Genomic DNA, 24,276 nt, shown 5'->3' with positions numbered 1-24,276 from the left:
CATTAGGGTAGAGAGATCATCTTTGTTTGTCTGAAATCTCTCAAGTAATCAATTTAGTAACTATTCTCACTAAAGTTGTGGATCAAAAAATGCAACTGTCCACAGAATTTAAAGTGATGAAAGTTCTTGTTTGAGAATGAGACGACCCATGTGCAATTTATGTTATGAAACATGCATGCATAATGTAAAGAAACATGTAATATATGTCTTTAAGAGTTTGCTGTTATCTTGAAAATGAATTCTTTTTCACGGTGTACTAGAACCTTAAGAAAGTGCAAAGCACTTGTTGTTTATTTTATAAAATTGTGGCATTATTAGATATAAATTGAAGTAAATAGAGGGTAATGAAGAGGTCTCAGGATGGAGCATCTCTTTATTATTCATTTTCTTCCTCCTTTCTCTGCTAGTTTCCTTCCCACTTTTTGTCCTCTCTGAAAGACTTTTGAGTATTTAACAAGACATGGTTCCATAAGCATTGGTTGTCCTGCAGAACATTATCCTTCTGATTCTCACTATGAGTGAGCACAGGCAGTAAACAAAATAGGGAATCCTAGCTGAGCATAAAAACCTCTTGGCATCCATGAATGCTTGCATACAATCGTCCAAAGGGGATATTTCTGGATAGCAATCAACAGAAGTACACCTTGTGAATTTTTTTCTTCCTAAAGTGAAGGCCAATGTGGCACTGGCTGAAATCAGCTAAGTTCCTTTTGTATTCCTCAGCTAATCATTGTCATTACAGTGCCATACATCTGGGAGCTGAATCTTTATAAAGCGCAATGATTTTGATTAACTTTTACCTTTTCTATTCTGGCTGATAAGAATTGTTTAATGTTAATCGATCTTTGACAGCATTGTTTATTATTATTCTGTAGCCTGATGGTTGAAATGTTAATCTGCCTATCACTTTAAAAGCTGCTGTTCATCTAATCTCTTTGGGGAAATGGTCAAAATAGATCCTCCTCTCAATTAGAGACAAATTATTATTGTTATTGGAAATTTCCCTGGATTGGCAACTGCTTGGCTCCTCTCCAGGTTATCGCAAGGTCCAAAAACAACAGGACATAGCTGTGGTTCTTTCCTGTTTTTTTTAAAGATTGTTGAGTTGTATTTTCTATGAAGTATAATATCCTGATTAAGATATCTGCTATGTGATGCCCAGAGTGTGACACAAATTCTTAAAAATATTAATATCAATAACTTTTTCTTTGGTGACATTTTAGTTTATCAATATAGTAAAATAAGGGAACGTTTGAATGTGACAGGATGACTAATTTGAATTCACATACATGTGAAGCCCTTAAAAATACTCTACAAACAGTAGCCAACAAGGAACAATACCCAGCTTTTGTTCTTTAGTTCAACCTACATGGCCCTACTGATGATTCTTTTTGCATATCACTACCACCATGCCTGTCAAGGAGACATGGGGAGACTGGATTATTGTGCAAATTATCACAGCTGGAATCTACAGTGCTGGCGGCAAAAAAGGGCTGATGAATATTTTGAAGCATTGATGTGGACAACTTCAAGAAGTTGATCAATACACTGTTGCAGAGAAATAATTACATTGAGGTGGGAGTGGGTAAGCTTATCCTGAATCATAACACAGATACAAGCACGTTTTAGAATTAACTTGGGCTTGTTCTCAAAAATGGTTCCAACTTTCCCAATTAATAATATATCATGTGCTGATTTCCAAACTCTCTGAATCACCTGTTGACCTAATGTATCCAGCTAAAAATAAAAACACTGGAGCCTTAGTTCACCTAATGTCAGATGGCTAGATCCAATTGTTTCAGTGGAACAGATCCATTATATGACTTCCCAAATTATCTACTATAATATGAATCACCTGAACCACAGTACATCACTGCAGTAGTTTCTCAGAGCAGTGTCCCAGACCTAACCATTATCTGCTGCTTCATCAATGACTGCTGCATTATTTGGTCAGAAGTGACAATGTTTGGTGAAGATTGTACGATGTCCAATTCCAATCGAAGCTCCTCAGCTTGACAAGCAATTCAAACCTATATCCAACAAGACTAAAGCAGCATTCAGAGGCAAACAACATTTATGCCACAGGAAGTGTCACACAGTGACCATTTTCAACAAACAGCAATCCAACCACCTGTAATTTATATTGAACAGTATTACCATCATTGAATTTGCCACCCCAAAACCCTGGGTGCCAACTTCAATCAGAAACTTGACTGCTCTTAAAAAAACACTTAAATAGATTTCCTATAAGAGTAATTCAGAGCTTGGGGTATTCTGCAATGACTGACTCACCTTCTGACTTGGCAGAGCCTTTCCTCCATCTATAAAGGCATGTCAGGAATGTGTTGGAAGGCTCTTTGCTTGCCCGGATACATACAGCTCCAGTGATACCAAAGAATCTAGACACCATTCGGGACGAAGCAGGCTGCTTAATCAGCACCCCATCTACCTCCCAAAGCATTGATTTCTCCTACAACCCCAGGGCACCATAGCTCTAAAACACACTGCAGCAATGTGTTATGAACACAGGAATATAAAAAATAGAAGCAGGAGTAATGCTTGAACCTTCTTCGCCATTCAATAAGATCATTCCATAATCTCAAGAAGGCGGCATCCATCATAAGGATCCTCACCATCTGAGACATGCCCTCTTCGGTTTACTACCATTGGCGAGGAGGTGTAGGAGCCTGAAGACCCACACTCAACATTTTAGGAACAGTTTCTTCCCCTCCACCATCAGATTTCTGAATGGTCCATGAACCCACGAACACTACCTCATTATTCCTCTTTCACATTATTTATTTATTTATGGGACTTATAGTAATTTTTATGTCTTGCACTATACTGCTGCCGCAAAACAACAAATTTCACAATATATGTCAGTGATAATAAACCTGATTCTGATATATTCACAGACTCAGCCTCTGCAGCTCTCCAGAACAGAGAGTCCAAAACTTTACAATCCTCTGAGAGAAGAAATGCCACCTCATATCTGCCTTAAATGGGTGAACTCTTTATTCTGAAACTATGCACCCTTGTTTTGATTCCCCCACAAGGGAAATGTCAACTCAACATCCACACTTACAAGCCTCCTCAAAATCTTATTTGTTTCAATAAAATCTTGCAGCCTTCTTGTACTGGAGAATTCCAAAGATTCACCACTCTCTGACTGAAGAAATTTCCCCTCACCTCAATCCTAAATAGCCCACTCCTTATTCTGAAGTTGTGTTCCCTTGTCCGAGACTATTCAGTCAGGGAAAACAACCTGCCTACATCTAGCCTGTCAAAGTCTTTAAGCCTTTTGTAAATAATCCTCCTCATTCTTCAGACTTCAGAGAATACAGTCCGTCTACTCAATCTCTGGCCAAATGGAAAACCTGCCATGCCTGGAACCACCGCACTCCATCTATGACAATTACTTAGGTAAGGAGGTCAAAACTGTAAGCAATACTCCAGTTGCAGTCTCCCCAATGCCCTATAAAATACAGTCAGACTTCCTTACTCCTGTCTTCAAACCATCTCATATTAAAGGCTAACATACCATCTGCCTTCTTAATTGCTTGCTGCAACCGCACATTGGTCTTCAATGAACTGTGAACCAGCACTTCCAGGTCCCTTTGACCATCAGCACTATCCAATCTCTCACCATTTAAAAATGCTCTGTTTTTTCTGTTTTGTATACCGAAGGAGATGACCTCACATTTTGCCACATTATATTCCACCTGCCATGTTCTCGTTCATTTACTCAACTTGTTTATATCCCCTTGAAGCCTTTTTAAATCCTCCTCCATACTCACAATCTCATCAACTTTAGTGTCATCAATAAGCTTGGAAATATGACATTTGGTCCCCTCAGCCAAATAATTGATATAGATTGTGAAAAGCTGGGGCCCAAGCATTGATCCCTACTGTACGCAACTAGTCACAGCCTCCAACCTGAGAACTTTCCCATTGTTTTTGGACCAGGCTGATGAAGATAACAGAGCAAATTAAGCAATGGTCAGTCCAACAGTCATCAATGCCTAAAATGGCTTTCTTAATGCATACATCCTTGCCTTTTCTCACTCAGACGATAATACAGTTGAACAAGTGCCTGGAGTGGGGTTGCCTCCCCTCTAAAATGACTCAGTAAACCACTTGGTTCAGGGCCAATCAGGATGCACAATTCGAGTGGGCCTTAGTAATAAAGTTCACACCTCATGCATGAATAAATTAAAAAGAAAACTTTTACACAAGAGTAAATCCAAGCTTCAGCCAAGAGGAAACAAGAAAAATATGTATAATCATTAATTTAAACCAAATAACCTCGCCACATAGGTTAAAATTTTGATGACCATGAGGATGGATTTCTCACTGGAAGCAATCTGACCCACCCATATGCAATAAAACATACTGATCTAAAACTAATGTTTAATGAGGAAGTTCTGAATATTTTAAATGAAGTAAACGATAAAGGATAAGAAAACTAAGACAAAAGGTTTAATGTTAACCACATGCATTTAGTTCCTCTTTTGCATGGCTTGGACAAGTAATGTCAGAAAATTGCACATTAAAGTTGAGGTTTGAAAGCCAGTTGTTTTCATCTGGGCCAGTTAAGTGGATTGCTTCAGTCCCTCCATAATATGCAAGTTCAGGCCTTGATTTGCAATTCTACTCACTGACTGCACCTTTTGGTGAGTCTTTGATGCCCCATTTCTTCAATAATTTGCATAGCTGCATGAAAAAACATCCAAATATATGTCACTGGCTGAAACCCAGAAACTTGATAGACAGCTGCTTGAGCAAATTTTTGTCTGATGTTGGTGCTGCAGAACAGACTTTGCTCTATTGCCTTTCAGCACCCAATTGACAAAAACTGGATAGTGTGTGACCAGATGATTTTGTTTACTCGGACTTGCATCTCAGTGACTGGGCAATATCTGCCTAGGGCAAGAGTTCAGGGTCAGCCATGATCTTGTAATTGTGAAATATAGCCAAATCTCTTCCTGTCATGTAGGGAATTCAATAACGCCAGTAGTCACAGAAGTAGTGTGGATTTCAGACTACCACCATCAATGGTGGCATTCACCAAACAGGAGCACAGAGCACTTCCACAGAACATTTCCAATGCCAGAGTCAATCTACAGAGGATAGGACCATTGCTTACCCAGGCTGTACCAGCTCAATGGGTCATTGACCTGAAACATTAACACTGTTTTTCTCTTTCCACAGATGCTGCCTGACCTACTGAGTACCTCCTGCACTTTCTGATTTATATCAGATATCAAACATCCAAATTGTTTTGATTTTCATTGTACCAGCTTCTATTTGATGTTCACCCTGGTCGCTTTTTCTCGGAAATTTCAAGACATTGGTGATAACTGACAGTCCCATCCAATAAATTCTGGTGTTTATTGTGTTATGGTTGTTCACAGAATTGTGCCAAGACTAGTAGAGATGGAACAAGAATGTGATTGCCTTAGAAGCAATAGGATTCAAGCACTAGATTTGGAAGTATTCTTCCATAGTGTCCAGAATAATTCCAAGCACTTGTTCTATTGCCTCAAAAGAATCACCTTGTGTGGCTAATGCAATATCATCACAAATAAATAGATTTATTTGAACAATTAACTTGCTTATTCAGTGCACTATACACCCTGATCTATTCAGGAGGTAAATTAGGGCATCCAATTAAACTTTGATCCAGAATTTTCCACTTTAGTGACTAGAAATTAGTTACTTGACAGATGAGATGACATTGCATTGGCAGTAGTAAAAGGTGGAACAAGCTACTCAGAAAAGAAACAGAAAACCACAGTTTAATGAGATGGAACTTTATGTATTGAGAACAGTTCAGGAGAGAATTGACCACTGGGAGCCATCATCAGTCATGGGTTGTCATTGCCAAAAGGTCAATTGGCATTCCAACATGTACAAGACAGCAAAACACCATTAAAAACAGAAGAGGATTGAAAGAGACTGATGAAGTTCAACTGCAATAAAAACAAAATGTTTATGCTTGTCTTGGGTTCCTGGGATATGGCCATCATCAGGAAGGCTGGAACTATTAGTATTTGCCATTGAAAAGATGGCGATGAACCAACCTTCTTGAAGTATTGCAGTCTGCATGATGATAGCACTGTTGAATATACAATTCCATGTCTTGACACCAGCAACAATAAAAGATTCACAATATATGTTCTGGTCAGAATGGTATGTGACTTGGATCAGATGGTACTTCTGTGAATTTGCTGCACTTGTTCTTTTAGATCATGGAAATCATAGGTCTAGGAGATGCTGTTGAACTGGGAAGGCAATAAAAAAAAGTGAAGAACATTAAATATAAAGAAAGCAAAATCAATAAGTAAATGGAAGCAAATATATTCATGACCCTAGGATCTAAACCAATGAATTGGCATTGAAATATCATCACTGTTGTTTTGTTAATAGAGAAGATAGAAAATTATTATAGAATTATTGAGGGGCTATGGAGCTTCTGAATGCCCACCACTTGGGACATTACTTCATTGTCACTGGATCTAAATAATGGAACTCCCTACCCTAAAGCATTATGAAGTCACCTCCACCTCATGGACTGCACCAATTCATCAGTTCATTCCTACCTTCTCCTGGGCACTTGGAGCAGGGAGTGGTTACTGGTCTTGGCAGTGATGCTTACATCCTGTAAATCAGTAAAAAAAAATCCTGAAGGAACACATCACCTGTGGTTTAAGGTAGTGTAAAACATACTTGGCAGAGTACTAGTCAAGGTCACTGATTTGAGGAGCTTGTTCACTTTATCTAAACATTGGAACTTACTTGGACACAGATGACAGACAAATTGATTATTCCTTTGTTCTAGCATCACCTTCACATTCTTACTGAGCACCTTGAAACAAGCACTTCTTTGTGAAATTCATAGTCAGGTGGTGAAGGACAGACCACATGAGCCAAGGCATTAAGATGTTTGCACATTCCATATTATGAAACTCCTAGATCAGTTCATGCCCTTTCTCCTGCACCATATAAATAGATGAAAAGAATCCCCAATTGATATACCCCATGTGAATACAATGGAAATTAATCAAAGTGAATTCAATGGATACATTTTACATTCCATTCTTTGGACTGGGATTTCTGTGCCCTAATTAATGTGTTTAAGTGGATCATTCTGGATGAGTCAAGAACAAAGGGGCCTTAACCCAAGAAATAGAGCTGGGTCTTTTGGAAGTTAGGGTTTAGGGTCAGTGGATGATGAAGAAAATATTCCTTTCACAAAATATTGTGGAACTCTGGATCTCTGTTTCCTAAAACATTGATAAGACTGTCAATTAAAAACTTCAAAAGTTAGATTAATGGATTTATGCTGGAAAGGGGTTGTCAGTGACACACATGTGAAAATTAGTGCTGTGTTTACAGGCGGGCGATTTTGTGACAGGAAGAATGTAGATGAGAAGTAGGAGGGTCAATGATAACTAATAATTGTGCGATGTATGGCTGGAATGAGATTGATTGTGCCCATTATGAATAGTGCATAACTAGTCAATTAACAATAAAAACTGGGATTTGTTAGTCAATTATTTACATCAGGAAAATATTACACTTTCAATTCTGTTCCACTAGAGAAAATTTTTGCTCATAATTTACTCTTAGTTTTTTCATTGGAAACCAAAACACGCAGGTAAATCACAAAAATGCAGCATTCCTTTTCAAATGTAAGACATCATAGAAGAGTTCCTTCAAGACAGCAGTCAATGGTTAATTCATTAGAATGTGTCAGAGCACTGGCTCCCATCCACAAGGAATACAAAGGTAGAATATGAGCTGGGATCCAGTTATACTTGCACTGATCTTCACTGGGAGTTCCTGGGCTATCTTTGTACATATGGGGAAAGAAGAATTAAAATTACTAATTTAGGTTGTAAGCTATTTTAAGTTATTTGCCTTAGTAACTCAGTTTTTAAAAATAAATTATCACCACCGTTTGAAAAATGTGTACCGATATCCAGAGAAAAAAAAAGGCCAAAGGTTCTTGGACCTTCCAGAATGCTGCTACTGCAACACCAACAGAAATGAGGTCAAAGGGCAACATTTAATCTTAGTTTTTAAAAAAGGCTTATTGGTGGAATTAGGGATTCAAAGTGATCTAAGCAGGGGCAAATCTGCCTTCAAGTAAGCAAAATAGCAAAAGAGGTCTCAAAGGCAACAAACAATCTGCTGGAAGAACTCAGCGGGTCAAGCAGCATTTGTGGGAGGAAAGGAATTGTCACAGTTTTGGGTCGAAACCCTGCATCAGGACTGGGACTGGAGAGGCTATACCCTAACAACTTTTACATGGTTATCAATGAAAAATCACAAATGGATGTATTCCAAAAAATTATGTCAAAATGCCATTTCTTCACCCTATTCCCATTTTGGATCAGGCGCTAAAGGTATCCTTTCAGGAATATTCCATGGAGATTTTCAGCTCTATAGTTAATTTCTGTTGAGTGTTTTATTTTCCCAATTTTCCTTTTTCTTCTGGAGCTCAGTGTAACCAGGGCTGACTATTATTCATATGTCAGTGAGCATTGGTGCATTAACTGGCCAAACAACTTCATTGTTGTAATTGATCCTAGCCTTTTTTTAGGGTACCAAAACACACACTTTCCAATGGGAATTACTCGAAAGTCATGAGGGGCATTACGTTCCCCTCTGTCTGGGAACTCTGAAGCTAATTGTTGTCTGCCACCAGCTGTGATCTTTCATTTCCAGTGGGCTTTAGATTAAGAACAGATGTAGGTTTAAATAGCATTTTTAGACATTTAACATCATAAGAGAAAACACAAGCCAGCTCAGGTTAAAGGTTAATGAGGATCCTGAGGATCAGGTGCATTCCATTCATGCTGAGAGGATTATTTCTTCCAATAGTAGTAGTGTCGGTTCAACATGTTGTCTTACAATGTTCAAGTCTATGACCTTAAGAGGCAAGAACATGGTAGTTTTCTGATGTTTGTGAGTAATTCTTTGAAACATCAACATCATCAATTATACTTTGATTTCACTTTAACAAAAGAAAATCAACAGCTGGAAATAATTATTCAAGAAAAGTATTGTGGTATGGTTTTATACTACCAAACTTTGACAACACTATACAGTGAGCCTTCTAATTTAACCATATAAGGATATATCATAAGCATAGTGCTACCTAACTATATGAAACAGACATTTAGAACAGATGAACAGCAACCTTTTTTTCCATCTCTCTCTTGAAAGTGTTATGATTTCATTATCATAGAATCATTGAGCATTACTGTGCAAAAGAAGACCATTTACCCCATTGTATCTTTGCTGGCCAAAAATGTACTTTAAGTTACATCCACTTCCCAGCCCTTGCTCCATATCCCTTCAGGTTATGGCCTTTCAACTGCTCATCTGGATACTTTTACATGTAGAGAGTGTTTTCTCCTTCCATCAGTTCTAGACTCCAAACACTTATGATTATATTGTCATTATTATTGGACTCTGAACTACAGCTAGCCATGGACACTGTGGCAGCTGCTCCAACCATGGCCAGCATTCAGCAGTATGTGAGGCTAGGGGTGGGAGATGGCATTTAATGATGTATAAACTGACCTTGACCCACACTCACAATGAGATAATTTCTCTGCTTGCAACCCTGCATCCACATCTCAGGGACTTTTCACATTAATTTCATTTGCTGCCTCTTCCCGCTGTTGATTCTGTGTGTCTGATGGGAAATGAGGATGGAGGGTGATTGAGTTCCAGGCTGTCCATTAGTCTGATCTCCCCTCCTCCCCACCTCATTCACCAAGGCCTCTGGAAGTGCTTCAGAAAATCATGCATTCTGCTGTCCCATCCAGGTAAGGGCTTTAGAATGATTTCCATCATTAGTTTCATGCACAAACCACCTCTGCTTTAGGAGATGCATGCAGAGCTTTATTCAGTGCTCACAAGCTTGAATTGCCCGAAGTCACTCAAAGCCCCAGAGCTATACACCAGTGCAATAAACAGTATGATTACCACTGGCCAGTCACTGAAAACATGTTAATAAAGTCACGACACACATTTGTATGCAACCTGCATCAGCTTAAACTGTTAATCATACTTCTCTGTGCCCACGTTCCAGCACCGGATCATTAAATATTATGTGCCTGCAACTTAAAATTCATGGTTGAGCTCATAGAGAGTCATGGTGATTTGAGATCAGAACCACAAATAAAGCATGTGCAGTCGTCATCTTATTCAGATTGATCAAATTTAAAATGACAAACACATACACTTATCACTTATATGTTTCAATTCTCAAGAGTGTGTTTCCATCCTCCACTGACACCCCTGTGCAAGACTCTATTTCCAGACTGAAGGATTTCCCACTTTTGCTCAAAACTGTTTGTTAAAGAAGCAAAATGTCCTTCTTGGAAGTAGTTCATTTGGGACCGATATCAGGAAATATTTTGCAGGCAATTGATGTGGATTTTAGTTCATGATTGAGATTAACTCATTTTTGTAAGATGATGAGGAATGTGAAGCAAAAATGGGGAAATGGAATTAAGGGCCATTCCATTAATTCCATTGTCTGCCATTCTATTGGAAGACTCAATAGACCAATGCCAAGGGCTGAATGGCTTACTTCCGCACCAATGCTGCCAAGTAACCATGATTTGTTTTTGAGCCCTTTTTACTTATTTGAGCCTCAAGGTGTGCAGATCCAAAATTCTCAGCCCAGAACAATTTAAATGATCCCTTTGCAAGTTGTAACAAAATATTATTGAATCCATTAGCCAAGAACAACATGTGAAATGAAATAAACAGTTTCTCTGTCACTGGCAGAGTTAAAGAGCCTGTTATTCACACAAAACCTGATTCTTTTTGTTTGCTGGGAACCAAGTGGAAGGAGCAAATTATTAAGAGGAATGAGAAAATGTGTAGCTGAGCAGTTTAGTTGATTGCTGTACTTAGTTCCTGTTCAGGAATGTCAAAGGTTCAAATCCCAGGGCTGCCTGTGACTATCTCTGCTGCCTTGCCCTCTTGGCAAATGTGAACAAAAAACACAGAAGGTTATTACTACTTGCCCAGTTGGGAAATGAGTTGCCTTTCACAGGATGAAGGAAATTAATGGTGGTCACCTCGCCCACTATAAACATGCATCTCAGCAGACAGTCCCTGAGTTCTGTGACTGGAATATTGTGCAGGTTATTGCATACAATGAAAGTTAAACTGACTCTTGAATTAAAAATTAAAAGCAGGCAAGGCCGAGGGTTAGGGGCAGGAAAGCTATATTTGATAGCCTCTAAAATGGGTGTGGATGTGGGCATTGCATTTTTACCCTCCTCATTGTAACGCAACTAGCTTGCCAGCCCCTAATGTTCAACTCTCCTTATCCTCCCAACTCCCTTATTGTCCCAACCTTTTGTGTAGGCCAATACCAGAGATGGGTAAATTGCTCCAAATCTCTAGCTTGCCTCAATTCTGGCAGCAGTTGCCCAGTATTAAGGTGGTGAGATGCAAGGCATGTTTCCAGTCAGCCTCAGTCTTTCATTTGAAGTCCACGGCCATTCAATTTATCCTCATTCAAATCATGTGCAATATGGGCAGTCAATAAATGACAGCAACTGAATTATCTAAGGTATGGGAACAATCAACATCGTTCAATATTCCTCACAGTTATCAAAACTTACATGCTTTCTTTCTCTTTATTATCCTGTGAGAACCATTTGGCTATATCTATATCAATGAATTTCACAATGTTGGGAGCACAGGCTAGTCTAAGACACTGAGATTGAACTCTTGTAACTTTTGACTTGGATTAGGGTAACAGCTGAGAAAACTAATGGGGATAAAGTCAGGGGCATTGGGTGTTACTAGGAGCAAAAAGCAACATGCTTACTTTTGAAAAGAAGAAAATATTGCCGTTTTTGGGTCTCCACACCAGGAAGGCAGTTAAAAACTCCAGCTATCATCTGTCAATCAATGGAAGAGGCAAGGGGCACAGCTGGGCATTGCTACATAATGCTTCCAAACAGCAAAATGTAAATTATGAATAGGGTGAGACCAAGGGTGTGATTTGCTGAGGATGGCTATATGAAAGATGAATAAAAGATGCTGCAAGCAGTATAATCTCTGTTGTAAGAGGGATAAGGAGTTGACAGGGGGGAAAATGCAGAAATCTATTGTTAAAGGAAGTGGTAAAAAGGCACTTAAAAATAAGAATACGATTGGGCAGAGTCCAGCATGGATTTATGAAAGGGAAGTCTTATTTAAGAAATTAGTTAGAGGTCTTTAAGATTGTAACTAGAAAAATAGATAAGGTCTAACTTGTTAATGTCATGTATTTGGTCTTTCAGAAGTCTTCGGTAAGGTTCCACACAAGAGATTATCGAGCAGAATTAGAGCACGCACACTCATAATGAGGATTGTTTAACAGATAGAAAACAGAGAATAAGAATAAGCAGATCATTTTCAGGTTGAGAGACTAGGGAGGGGGCACAGTGCTGGGTGCTGGGAACTCAGCTGTTTCCAATCTATATCAATGGTTTTAATAAAGTGATCAGGTGTAATGAATGCAGGTCTGTTGATGATACAAAGCTGAGTGAGATTGTAGTAAGAGAGAAGGATGCAGGGAGGCTTCAGGGAATATGGACAGGTTAGATTGAATGGATGAGACATGGCAGATAAAATACAATGAATTAAAAAAGAAGAAACATGGACTGTTTTACAAAATAGTGAGAGATTGAACAGTGCTTGAGTTCAGAGGAACTGGCTGCCCTTGCCGACAAATCACTGAAGTTATTCATACATAAGTTGCTAGCAATTAAGACAGCAAATTATATTTTGGCCTATATTACAGGAGGATAAAAGTACAAGAGTAGAGAGGTATTGTTCCAACTACATAAGGTCCTGAAGAGACTGCAACTGGAATATGTAGAAGTCTGGCCTCCCTACCTAAGGAAGGTTATACTCTGATAGAGGGAGTGTGCCCAAGTTCACAAGGTTGGACCCTGGAATGAGGCATTGTCCTTAAAGAGATAGTAAGCAGGCTTATTGAGTGTAGAAGAATGAGATATGATCTGACTGAAATGTGTAAAATTATAACAGGACTTCATTGGGTAGAGGCAGGGATGATTGACTGGGGTTTCTGGAATCAGGGCTTGACATTCAGGGCAAAGATGTGAAGAAATTTCTTCACCCAGAGGATTGTGAATCTTTGGAATTGTCTGAGATCCGTGAGGGCACAGTTGCTGAGTATATTCAAGTCAAATATCGATAGATTTTTAGAACCTAGGAAAATCAAGTGATAGGCAGGAAGATGGCATTGAGGTAGAAGATCTGTCATGACTTTATTGAATGGCAGAGCAGGCACAAGGGGTCAAATGCTGTACTCCTTCTTCTATTGTTACGCAGAAGCAGGGCACAGAGAGGCGATGGAAAAGTTAATGTAACAAAAATGTCAGAAATGGATAGGAAAGATTCAGAAAGTTATGGGCCAAACACTGCAGATGGGACTAGCTTGGATGGGCATCTTGGTCGGCATGGACCGGTTGGGCCTGTTTATATGTTGTACAACTCTATAACTCTATGACTCTAAATAGTTGTGAAGGACAAGGAACTGAATGCTATCTGCACAATCACTCCAGATGTTGTTTTGGTCACAGTCTAAGTGACATCAATCCAGTTGGTAACCACTATTGGGCAGATCTTCTGTCCCAATGCCAGTCCTTATACTGGGGTTTAACTGGATACCCCTGCAGTCTCAGTTGCCATTGCTGGTATCAGCCTAAATTGGCGGTAACACCTTCCACTCTACTGCCACTGGATTCCACGTGTAGTTCATAGGAATAGCGTGATCTTCCACAAGCTTTCCAGCTCTCAAGTTGAGACATCTGTCCACTGAGTTAAACATTGCACAAGCACAGCAGTCCCTGTTCAAATGAATGACAGATCTACCCCAATATTTTTGCTACTTCTCATTTATTAAAAGTCAATTCCCTTTAAGGAAGTTTGCTGAATCACTTTTTATGCTGCATATAGCAAATACAAATATAGTGCACAAGTGCAAGTCAAATTGAAATTGATAACTGCATTACAAAACTATCTCTGTATAATATGTAATCAGGTTGAATTAAAATGATATTGAGCTTCTTTTAGTGCCTTAAGGCAATGCTGCTTTAAGATCCGGTTCACTGTGTATGAGAGGAACTTGGGGCTCAATGACCTATTCTTTGTAGGTTGTTTACCTGAAATAGCCAAGATCAAATATGTATTTTTCTGACACCACTAGAGGTAGCTGCTAAGCAGTGAGTAACCTCAGGGTTCATTGATACTGAGCATTTCTGTTTTTCCAATTGGCGAATGAGGCAATTGCTTGCCTTTTAAGGAAATATAAGTCTGCTCAATGCTCATATCATTGGTCTTTCATCATTCAAATATGCCTCCATTTCACATAAAAGGGGCATGACTTTTGGAGTTCTAATGCTGCTGAATTTGTTCTTAACATTGCATCTGATAGGCACATGCACATGCATGCATGAGCTTCCCCAGATACCTAATGGTGAGGGGCACAAGTGGGTATGTGACCAGCACTCACCAGAAATGTGCAAGTCAGGCAGATTGTGAAATCAATCAGCGTGCATTATTGATCTGGTGCTGGTGCTGAAACTTTGGAGCGGAACGGTCCAGCTAATGCCTTGTATTATTGCTGAGTGTCCATTCTGCACCAGGAAGAATTTGTCCCATCTTCAAGATTTCTGCACAGTGGTTATCAGACTTTCATTAGCAGGCATTTACCTGGGAATGCAGCATCACTGGGAAGCTAAGCAGAAGGCACACAGACCAGACTCCCCGAGAGAAGGGAGGAGGAGGGGAAAGCAGGTCCCTCAGCAGCAGACCATATCTATCTTTTGTGTCCTGGAAGCAATTCTCCAACCTGAACCTCAGAAAGGAACAGTGCTTCACTAAGGGCATTCTCACTGGCTGCTTCTTGCTCTTACAACTTCAGTGCAAGCTGAGAACCACAGTGTTCAGATCTAGGGTCACTGTGACCATGGACTTAGCTTCTGCAGGCTAGGGCTGGAGATATTTGCAACACTTTTGTTTTACTTTTGCATAGGAACAAAGGCAGTATTCAAAGAGATCCGGCTACATTTCATTCCTTCTTTGCAGCAACCTCACAGGCTTATGAATGCTGCAGACTTTCCCATGATGCAGGCTGCCATTAAATGCATGTGTATTATTTGCAGATACTGAATGTTAACTGAGGTAGAGTCATAGAGTCATACAATATAAGAATGCTCTACAACTGGAAAGGCTTCCTGTCCTACATTGTGTAGCCAGTGTGCAACTATTGGAAGTGTGTAGTTCGTTCCTTGCCACCAACCTAATGATAATCTGTGAGAAATATAAGGAAGAGAAAGATAGGAGGCAATATTACCATCTCCTTTCTAATTGGGTTCTCCATGACCAAGTCCTCTAATTGCAATAGCTGTATTATCAGTCCCAATTCTCCATTTGCAATAGTTCCACACCTTTCCTTCCCCCTGTTAGAATGTTGGAAACAATGCAAGAATAAAACACAAAAATTCCACATCAAATTTATATACCTTGGTATATATTAACTATAGCTAAGCAGTGCGGACCTATGGTTGCAGTAGGGCAGGTGGAAGCTTGCTGACAATTAGTGGAGGAGCCTGTAGGTTGCCTCAGAGAATAACTTCAAGCAGCTCTGCATATAGAGGGGTTGACTTCAGACTACATCACCTTGGCAAGGGCAGCAGCAGCCTGGCTATTGGTCACTGCCTCATGGCTGGCTCCATAATCATGTGAATGGTGTTGCCCACAATTTCCATGATGCGAGTTCCACGCAACGGTTGATGCAGGACTCTCTCATGTTGTTGTACATAGGCTTTCATAGAGTCATAGTGTTGTACAACATCGAAACAGGCCTTTCGGCCTTCCTTATCCATGCTGACCTAGATGCCTATCTATCCTATTCCAATGTTCATGCACCTGGTCCATATCTCTTTATTTCTTTCCTGTCCATGTGCTGTCCAAATGTCTTTTAAATGCTGTGATTGCAGCTGCCCCTACCACCTCCTCCTACAGCTTGTCCTATATATTCACCACCCTTTGTGTAAAAAACTTACCCATAAAATCTTCTTCAAATCGTTCCCCTATCATCTTAAACCAATATTCTCCAGTTTTAGACTCCACTGCCCTTAGAAAAAGACTGTGACTCTATCTCTGCCCCTCATAATTTTATAAACCTCCATAAGGTCACCCCTCGGCCTCCTGTGTTCCAGTGTAAACAATCCCAGCCCACCCAATCTCTCCTTGTAACTAACGTCCTCATTCCAAGCAACATCCTGGTGAATCTCTTCTTTCAGCGCTACCATATCCTTTCCATAATGTGCTGACAAGAAATGCACACAGTATTCTAAGTGTGGCCTAACAAAAGTTTTCTACAGCTGCAACATAATGTCCCAACTCTTACACTCAATACACTTGCCTCTGAAGGCAAACAAGCTAAATGCCTTCCTCACTATCCTATCCATCTGTGTCGCCATTTTCATGGAGCTATGAACTTGCACCCCAAGTTCCCTCTGTATATCAACGCTTCTAAGGTCCCTACCATTTACTGTATATGTCCAGTTAGTATTAGATGACACAAAGTGCATTACATCACACTTGTCTGGATTAAATTCCATATGCCACTGCTCTGCATAACTCCCCAGCTGATATATGTCCCCTTGTATCTTTAGGCAACCATCCTCATTATCTACAACTCTACTGATCTTTGTGTAATCAGCGAACTTACTTATATGACCACAGACATTCTCATCCAAGGCATTTATGACAAACAACAAATATCCCAGCACTGACCCCTGCAGTACACCACTGGTTACAGACTTCCAGTCAGAAGAACAACCTTCTACCTTGGTCCTATGCCTCCTATCACCAAGCCGATTTTTGATCCAGTTTGCCAAAACACCTTGGATTCCATGTGTCTAACTTTCTGAGCCAGCTTATCATGTAGGACTTTGTCAAAAGCCTTGCTGAAGTCCATGTATACCACTTCTGGTGCCTTGCCTTGATCAAATTTCTGAATAACCTCCTCAATCAGATTTGAGAGCCAGGATTTCCCATGCACAAAACCATGCTGACTCCTCCTAATCAGTCCCTGCCTTTCCAAGTAATCATAACTCCTATCCTTTTTTGGCAGGTTTGCCAATGCAGCAATCATTTAATTGAGCATACTCATCCGCCTTTCTCTGAAGCTTTTTCAGCCAAAATTCTTATTTATTTCCTCTACAGCAGGACATGTACACAATCTTGCCTTCTGAGCACTTGGTACTGCCAACTCCCAGACTGGGACCACAAGTTGACACTGGTGGATCCACCGAAGTGTAGGTCAGTGGCATGCCTTGGCAATTTGCCACTAGCTCCAGGCTTTGATCTATAACTTGTGCAATCATGCAATAATCAGTGGTGGCAGCCTGCACCAATCCTTCCAATTGGCAGGCAACACAAAGTTAGTGAGCAGTCTACGTTGGAAAAATGGCTATAGGTTGATCAATCATTGTGATTCTTCTGCCTGCTTTCAGATCTATCAAACTCAGTCCCCATTGTGCAATGCAAAATATAAAGAAACAGCAGCAATTGATATTACAAAGGTGCCTTTAACACAGCAAAAGATCCCAAGGTGTTTCTTAGAAGCATCAACAAACAAATGTTGGCATTGAGCCACCTCGGGATTTATCGGGGCAGGAATCCAAATGATCAGGCAAAGCAACAGGTTTTAAGGTACGCTTTGAAGGAGGAAAAAAAAGTGGAGGCCAGAAGGTTTACAGAGTGAATTAGGACATTGTTAGCTAAAAACATGGCCACCTGTGGCAGAACAATTATAACTGAAAATGATGAAGAGTCCAGAATTAAAGGAATAAAAATATCTTGTAGATTATAGGACTGGAGGAGATTACATTGACAATGGGGTAAAACTTTGGAGGGTTGATTAAGAAAAGGTAAGTTTTAAAACTTTAAAATCTTGTTTTGAAAGGGTAGAATGAAGGCAGGTAGCCAGTAGTACATTGGAACATCCATCCAGAGGTAACACGGACACGGATTAAGATATATCAGCCAAAGAACTGAGGCAGGCAGAGAGAGAAATTGGTGAAGGTGTGGGTATATTGTAGAAAGTTCCTGTGACACCAAGACTGAGAACAGATTGGTTCAATGTCACCAGATGCCTGAGAAACAGAGGAACTGAGGACAATGAATTAGTCATCCTGGCATTTCTGCTCCTCAAATACAGGATATCAAACAAGTAGTCTGGTAGTTAGAGAGAGTAGAGGGATCGGGAGAGGTGGTTGTCAGGTAAGCTGGGTTTTATCAGCATAAGTGTGGAAACTGATACTTTTTGGATATCATTGCTAAGGACAACATGTAGATGGAAACAAGAGGCCATCAAGGATAGATCTATGGAGAACTAAAGACCATTGCACAGGCACAGGCAGAGGAAGAATGTCCACTGTAGATGGTTCCATGCCCAACACACAACAATGTCATCAAAAGTTAGTCACAATATTTTTCATGAAGATAACATTATAGCTTAGTCAAAAACCAATTGTACCATTTCAGATATTGACTCACAATAATGATACTGGAATCATGGAAAATTTGTAGTCATTTTAACAGGTCTAATTCCTATCAGTTTGATGAGAGTTCAAAGACCTGTTAATCCTGATTGTACAATTTTGTTGAAATCTCCGTTTCTGAAGTCTTTCCTAGCACATCATTGTATATTGATTTTCAATAAGACATTCCACCAACAATTCCATTGAAGCAGCTCCAACCAAAGTTACAAAGTACATTATCCCTTTCATGTCTTATATTCTCTCAGAAGTCTTTGCCACAATCAATTACTTTATTCTCTGACTCAGTGGAATGTACATGCTTAATTTCAATATATCTGATTATTGTTGGAGCATCTCTTGCAATAGTTCCTCTTGCTGGCCCCATTAATCACCAGAGTCTGCCAAGGAGCAGTCATTGGCAGCCTCTTTTTTCTTAGCTTAATGATTCCCCTTAGTATCACATGCATTGTAACAGGATTGGAACAATACAGACTGACCAATGACACCCAGAACCATCTTTCAATACCCCAGTATATCTATTTTATCAGTCTTCTTAACAAGTCATGAAACACCCACAATTTCATCCATTGGAAAACCAAAACCGTTTGGCCATAAACTGCGCACCAATCCCCATATTGCCTGTCTCTATCCATTCCTCAATCTGCTGTTGAAACCCCCATCCACGCCATTGTAATTTGAAGATTCAACAATTCCGGTGACTTTTGAGCAGACTCCCATTTCCCATTCTCTTCTGATCCACCAAAGTGTTGTGGGATAAGATTTTAGAGTAAGAGCAATGAGGCCACAGAGATACTTAAACATTTCCAGCTGGACAACTCCAACCCTTCTTTTAAGACCCCCCTTAAAATATTCACCTTTCACGTGTCCTTAAGTCTCCTTTGGCTTGGCATCCATCTCAGTTTGGTATTGCTTCTGTAATAAAGATGCTATATAAACGCAAATTCTTCATTTTGTTATTGCATCAGAAACATTATTATCATCAGGTTGTTTTTCCTTGTGAAGTTTCTGGGATATTTTTCAAGATTAAATGTAGCATATAAATACAAACTACTTTACAGGCTGAAAACTTGCTATTGGTATCTGCCTACAGGGTCTTTTTCTGATATGGAGTGCCAGTCTGCAGAATCAGTAGATACTGTAATAACCTGTACTTTACTCTGATGAGGTTCCATGCCAACAATGAAGTCCTGCACAATTTGTTCTTGGCGAAATATAGGACTTCCATTATTGTCTGCACTTGCAATGGTCTGAGATCTTTGTCTGGCTGTCTGTGGAAAATGCCAAATTTCACTTCCAAGTCAATGCACGTGGATAGAACATAACCCTGAAAGATTTCTGGTGAATGAGAGAATGTTAATAGCTAGCTAACTAAAAAGCAAGATTATTCAACATGTTATAAACCTAGTAAATCTAATATTATCCCTAATTTTTTCCCCTTTATCAAACTGCTTATCTGGATCCAAATGTTCCTATCAATTATGCAGAGCGTAATATCCACAGTCTGCATGTTCATTTGAGCCAAAAGCAAATAAAATAATGTTATACCGATGCAGTTCCTTCACAATAGTGTTTTGGATATGCCAGGGATGTTAATAAAACATTGTCAACAAAGGCTATCTTACCAATAGATAAAAAGACATAACTATGAGATACTGATTGTCTGTCCAAAGCAAAGCCTTAATTGAGTCTTCTACAACTTTGCAGATGCACAGGCTATCCACCATACTAAACAAGAGAAAATGGGAACAGAATTGACATTAGTGACAATGTATGGCGTGCCATTGTACTCTACCGCACAAGATGGTAGGATGTGGTTTGTACCTCAACACACTTTGAGGTGCTGTTCTTGATTGTGCTTTCAACAGATGTGTTCTGAGAATCTTGGCTGAATTCTAATGAAATGGGGTAGGAAATCAGAAATTGGATTATGTTACATGGATTGCACTCACAGAACATTTTGAGACTTGAAAATGGGTTTTCTCTTATGTGAGGGATAACAGAAATGTGAGCGATTTATAGATGAAGAACAAAATCAGTAATATTTTTGCTGTCTCTTGCAATGCCTTAAAGATAAAAGGCTGCAAAAATAACTATGCTATAGTCAGTCAGAGTTGAAACAACTGAGAAATTCCTCTGTCAATCAAGCTTGGTGACCTCACCAACGTCGTACAGGATGGTGGTGAGGCCGCACTTGGAGTATCGTGTTAAGTTTTTGTCGCCCTGCTATAGGAAAGATGTCATTAAATTGGAAAGGCTGCAGAAAGGACTTACAAGGATGTTGCTAGGACTTGAGGGACTGAGTTATAGGGAGAGGTTGGACAGACTAGAACGTCATTCCCTGGAGCATAGGAGACTGAGTGGTGATCTTATTAGAGGTGTATAAAATCATGAAGGGCATAGATAGAGTGAGTGCACTTAGTCTTTTTCCCAGGGTTGGGGAATCAAGAACTAGAGGGCATAGGTTTAAGGTGAGAGGGGAAAGATTTAATTGGAATTTGACTTTTTTTACACAAAGAATGGTATGTATGTGGAATGAGCTGCCAGAGGAAGTGGTTGAGGCAGGTACAATAACAACTTTTAAGACAGTTGGACAGGTTCATGGATTGGAAGTTTAGAAGGTTATGGGTCAAATGCTGGTAAATGGGACTAGCTTGGATGAGACATCTTGATCGGTATGGACCAGTTGGGCGGAAGGGCCTGTTTCTGTCCTGTATAACTCTATGACTCTATGACCTCACTGCTGTAAATTTTCCACACATAACTTAAACATAACTATCGCCCACCCACTGCATTTTCTGCAAAAATTATCCTGTTTTCATTGGTATCTACCATTCATCCTCAATTGTTCTGTGCTGTCAGCAGTGCAATGGAATTTTCCTCACTTAAAACAAATTTCCCAGCATTGAGAGTTCAGGGGATAATAGAAATAGTAATGGAACATCATAATTTAACCAGGTTGCCCAGGCTCCATGTCTGCCATTCACCCTGCACAATTGTTATCTAATGTGAAATATTTTCTACCCACTCAGTCTATAAAGTGACAGCAAGGTTTTAATGCTTTAGTGATTTCTGTTGCCAAGTCTACTTGGCTCTATTCCTGGATGTGTTAACACATTACATCACTTCTCCAAGTGCTCACCCTCCACATACCCATCTCATGCCAATTGCAAAGAGAACAAACTTTAGTTTTTGACTAGATAATTCTTGATTATCCATCAGGACAATTCCCTGCCCGACCAATACACTCATTATTTTTAAGCATTCAAAGAAACTAAACAAAACATTTATTCTCCCACTTTTCGCACAGCAGTGTTAGACCGTTAGTTTAATTCTTGGATTGCTGTTAATGCTAGAAATTAAATTCTAACTTTCATCTGTTCAGAGTCTCTTTGTCTTGATTTTAAAACTAAGCAATTCATAATGTCTAAGTAACAATGTTCGTTCATCAGCCCAACTCCAGCCCCAATACTTCATTATTTGTTTCCTGCTCCCACTGTGCACTTGATCTTTGTGGTTCCCCTTTGCCACAGTACTCTGTATATCAGGGCCCATCTTATTTATTTCAGGATTCCTTTCTAATGGTCAATACTTAGATGTTTAAAATCTTGGTAAGCAAGAAAATAGATGTTTTAAATTATGCAATTTACTAAGTATGCATGAAAGCATGTTCCTGATTGGTCAATTAAGATTTTGTTGTTGCACATTGATCATGCTATAACCTAAAAATACATAAAAAATACAAAGAGCTTAGAGTTCTGTATACATCTTGAGTTGCAATAAAGATAAGACAGTTTTTGTCATCTTTTGTGTTATTTTGATAAAGAGCTTAACTGAACTTCATAGAGTTTCATATTAAAAATTCATTGTAGTACATTGAACCTGAGCTTTGCACTCTGAATTTGCATGGAAGCAAAATGACTTTTACCTTATTAGGAATAAGGACTTCAGTTAATGTATCTGACAACAGGACTGATGTGTATCTCTGCTTCAGTCATCCCTACTTCAGCAGTCTGTGGTTGGCTCTGCCGTGTCTCCGGAGTCTACTTATAGCCACCTACCTGCTGTGCCACTCTTAAGAAATAATTACCATATATAGTAAAATCATCCACGCTTCCATCTAATCAACCACTCACTAAACCCACAGTACCTAAATGCAGCTGAGAATGAGGAAGAGTTCAGATATGCAATTGGTTTTATTTGCAGAATCTTCACAGTCATTGAAAAATAACACAGTAGCAAAGCATTGTTCAAAATATTTGTATAGTCATACGTATATGAGTTGTTAAATGCAACTGTTTTAGCACTTCTACTGTTTATATGCAAATGAGCTTAACGTCAGCTCTTACTCAATAGTATGTCAGCCTAATGCTTTTCAACTGTCCTGAGGAAATGTTTTTTTGAAAAAAATTTAATTCAAAGCTCATTCACAAGATATTGATGAGATATTTATTTATTAGTCACATGTACATCGAAACACACAGTGAAATACGTCTTTTTACGTAACTGAGAATGTGCTGAGGGCAGCCCGCAAGTGTCACCACTCAAAGCATTTCCTTTCCAAGCTTATATTTTTTTAACCCTTAAAGTAACGTATGTTATACTGTAGTATGCTGTCATAGGTTATTGGTCACATCATGAAAACATAAAAGTTAAATGTATCAATGAAGGTCCTATTGCCTGTGCATCTAAAAATTTGTTTTAAACATATTCAAACTTGAAACCAAAGCCTTCATAGCTGGGGATAAATTGGTATACCTCACATCAGATTTGTACCTGAAAACCAGGCATAATGCCTACTGATTCTTCCCTCAAAACATTTAAAAGAAACAGCAATATAAACAAAAGATGTTGGAAACACTCAGCAGGTCTGGCAGCGTCTTGAGAAAGAGAAGCAGAATTAATGTTTCAGGTCAACGACCCTTCATCTTGAACTAAAAGGTTAACTCTTTGACTCTTCGGCAAGAGAGAAAACAACTTTAAGTTGCAGAAAAGGTGGGGTGGTGTGATGTGGGGGATGTGGCAAAGAGAATACCTCTGATAGGATGAGGCCAAGGTTGCCATGGGAATAAATTGTTGTGTTCAACTGCTCGTTAGATTAATGGGGGCAATTAGAGAGAGATAGAGAGAGAGAGAGAGGAAATGATCAAAGAATGAACTCACTTTCTCTGTCTATTCAGAACTGCCCATTTCTGCTCTAAATTATCCATCTGTGATATTGGCTCCATTGTTGTCTCTCCATTAGTACTGCCTGACCTACTGGGCATGTACTAGAATACTACATTTCACTGTTTTTATTTTTTTTGTTTCTATTCTCACTTTCTGACTGTCTTCATTTCATAGCTTTCTCTCAGTTTATCTCTCTCTAATAAACCACCACCAAATAATCTCTGCAAATTATCCTCTCAGCACCCCTGGTCTCACCCAATAAGAGATGTTCCCTTTGTCCTGTTCATTCCTTCTCCATCTTCTCTGCAATTTTAACTAGTTTTTTTTCTTTCCCAGTTCGGATGCAGAGTCCTCAACCTGAAGTGTTAACTTTGTTTCTCTTTCCAAAGAACTGCCTAATCTGCTCAGATTTTATTTCAGATTTCCAGCATCTGCAGTTCTTTACATTAAAAGGAACAGTGCTGTTAATTATGCTATTTCC

At 39.4% G+C, this 24,276-nt stretch overlaps 1 long non-coding RNA gene across 1 annotated transcript; it reads right to left on the bottom strand.

The window, feature by feature from the left end:
- Window positions 1–5,836: 5,836 nt before the first annotated feature.
- Window positions 5,837–22,654, bottom strand: LOC127577399 (uncharacterized). The gene is made up of 4 exons (XR_007957372.1): window positions 22,555–22,654; window positions 19,484–19,541; window positions 6,603–6,661; window positions 5,837–6,284 (listed from the first exon to the last, which is right to left on the bottom strand). It is a non-coding gene; the product is annotated as an uncharacterized LOC127577399 (long non-coding RNA).
- Between the last annotated feature and the right edge of the window lie 1,622 nt (window positions 22,655–24,276).

The sequence above is a fragment of the Pristis pectinata genome, chromosome 13, assembly GCF_009764475.1.
Source record: "Pristis pectinata isolate sPriPec2 chromosome 13, sPriPec2.1.pri, whole genome shotgun sequence".
NCBI classification, from domain to species: Eukaryota; Metazoa; Chordata; class Chondrichthyes; order Rhinopristiformes; family Pristidae; genus Pristis; species Pristis pectinata.
The sequence above is the reverse complement of the archived record's forward strand: the minus strand, read 5'-3'. Positions and strand labels throughout refer to the sequence as shown.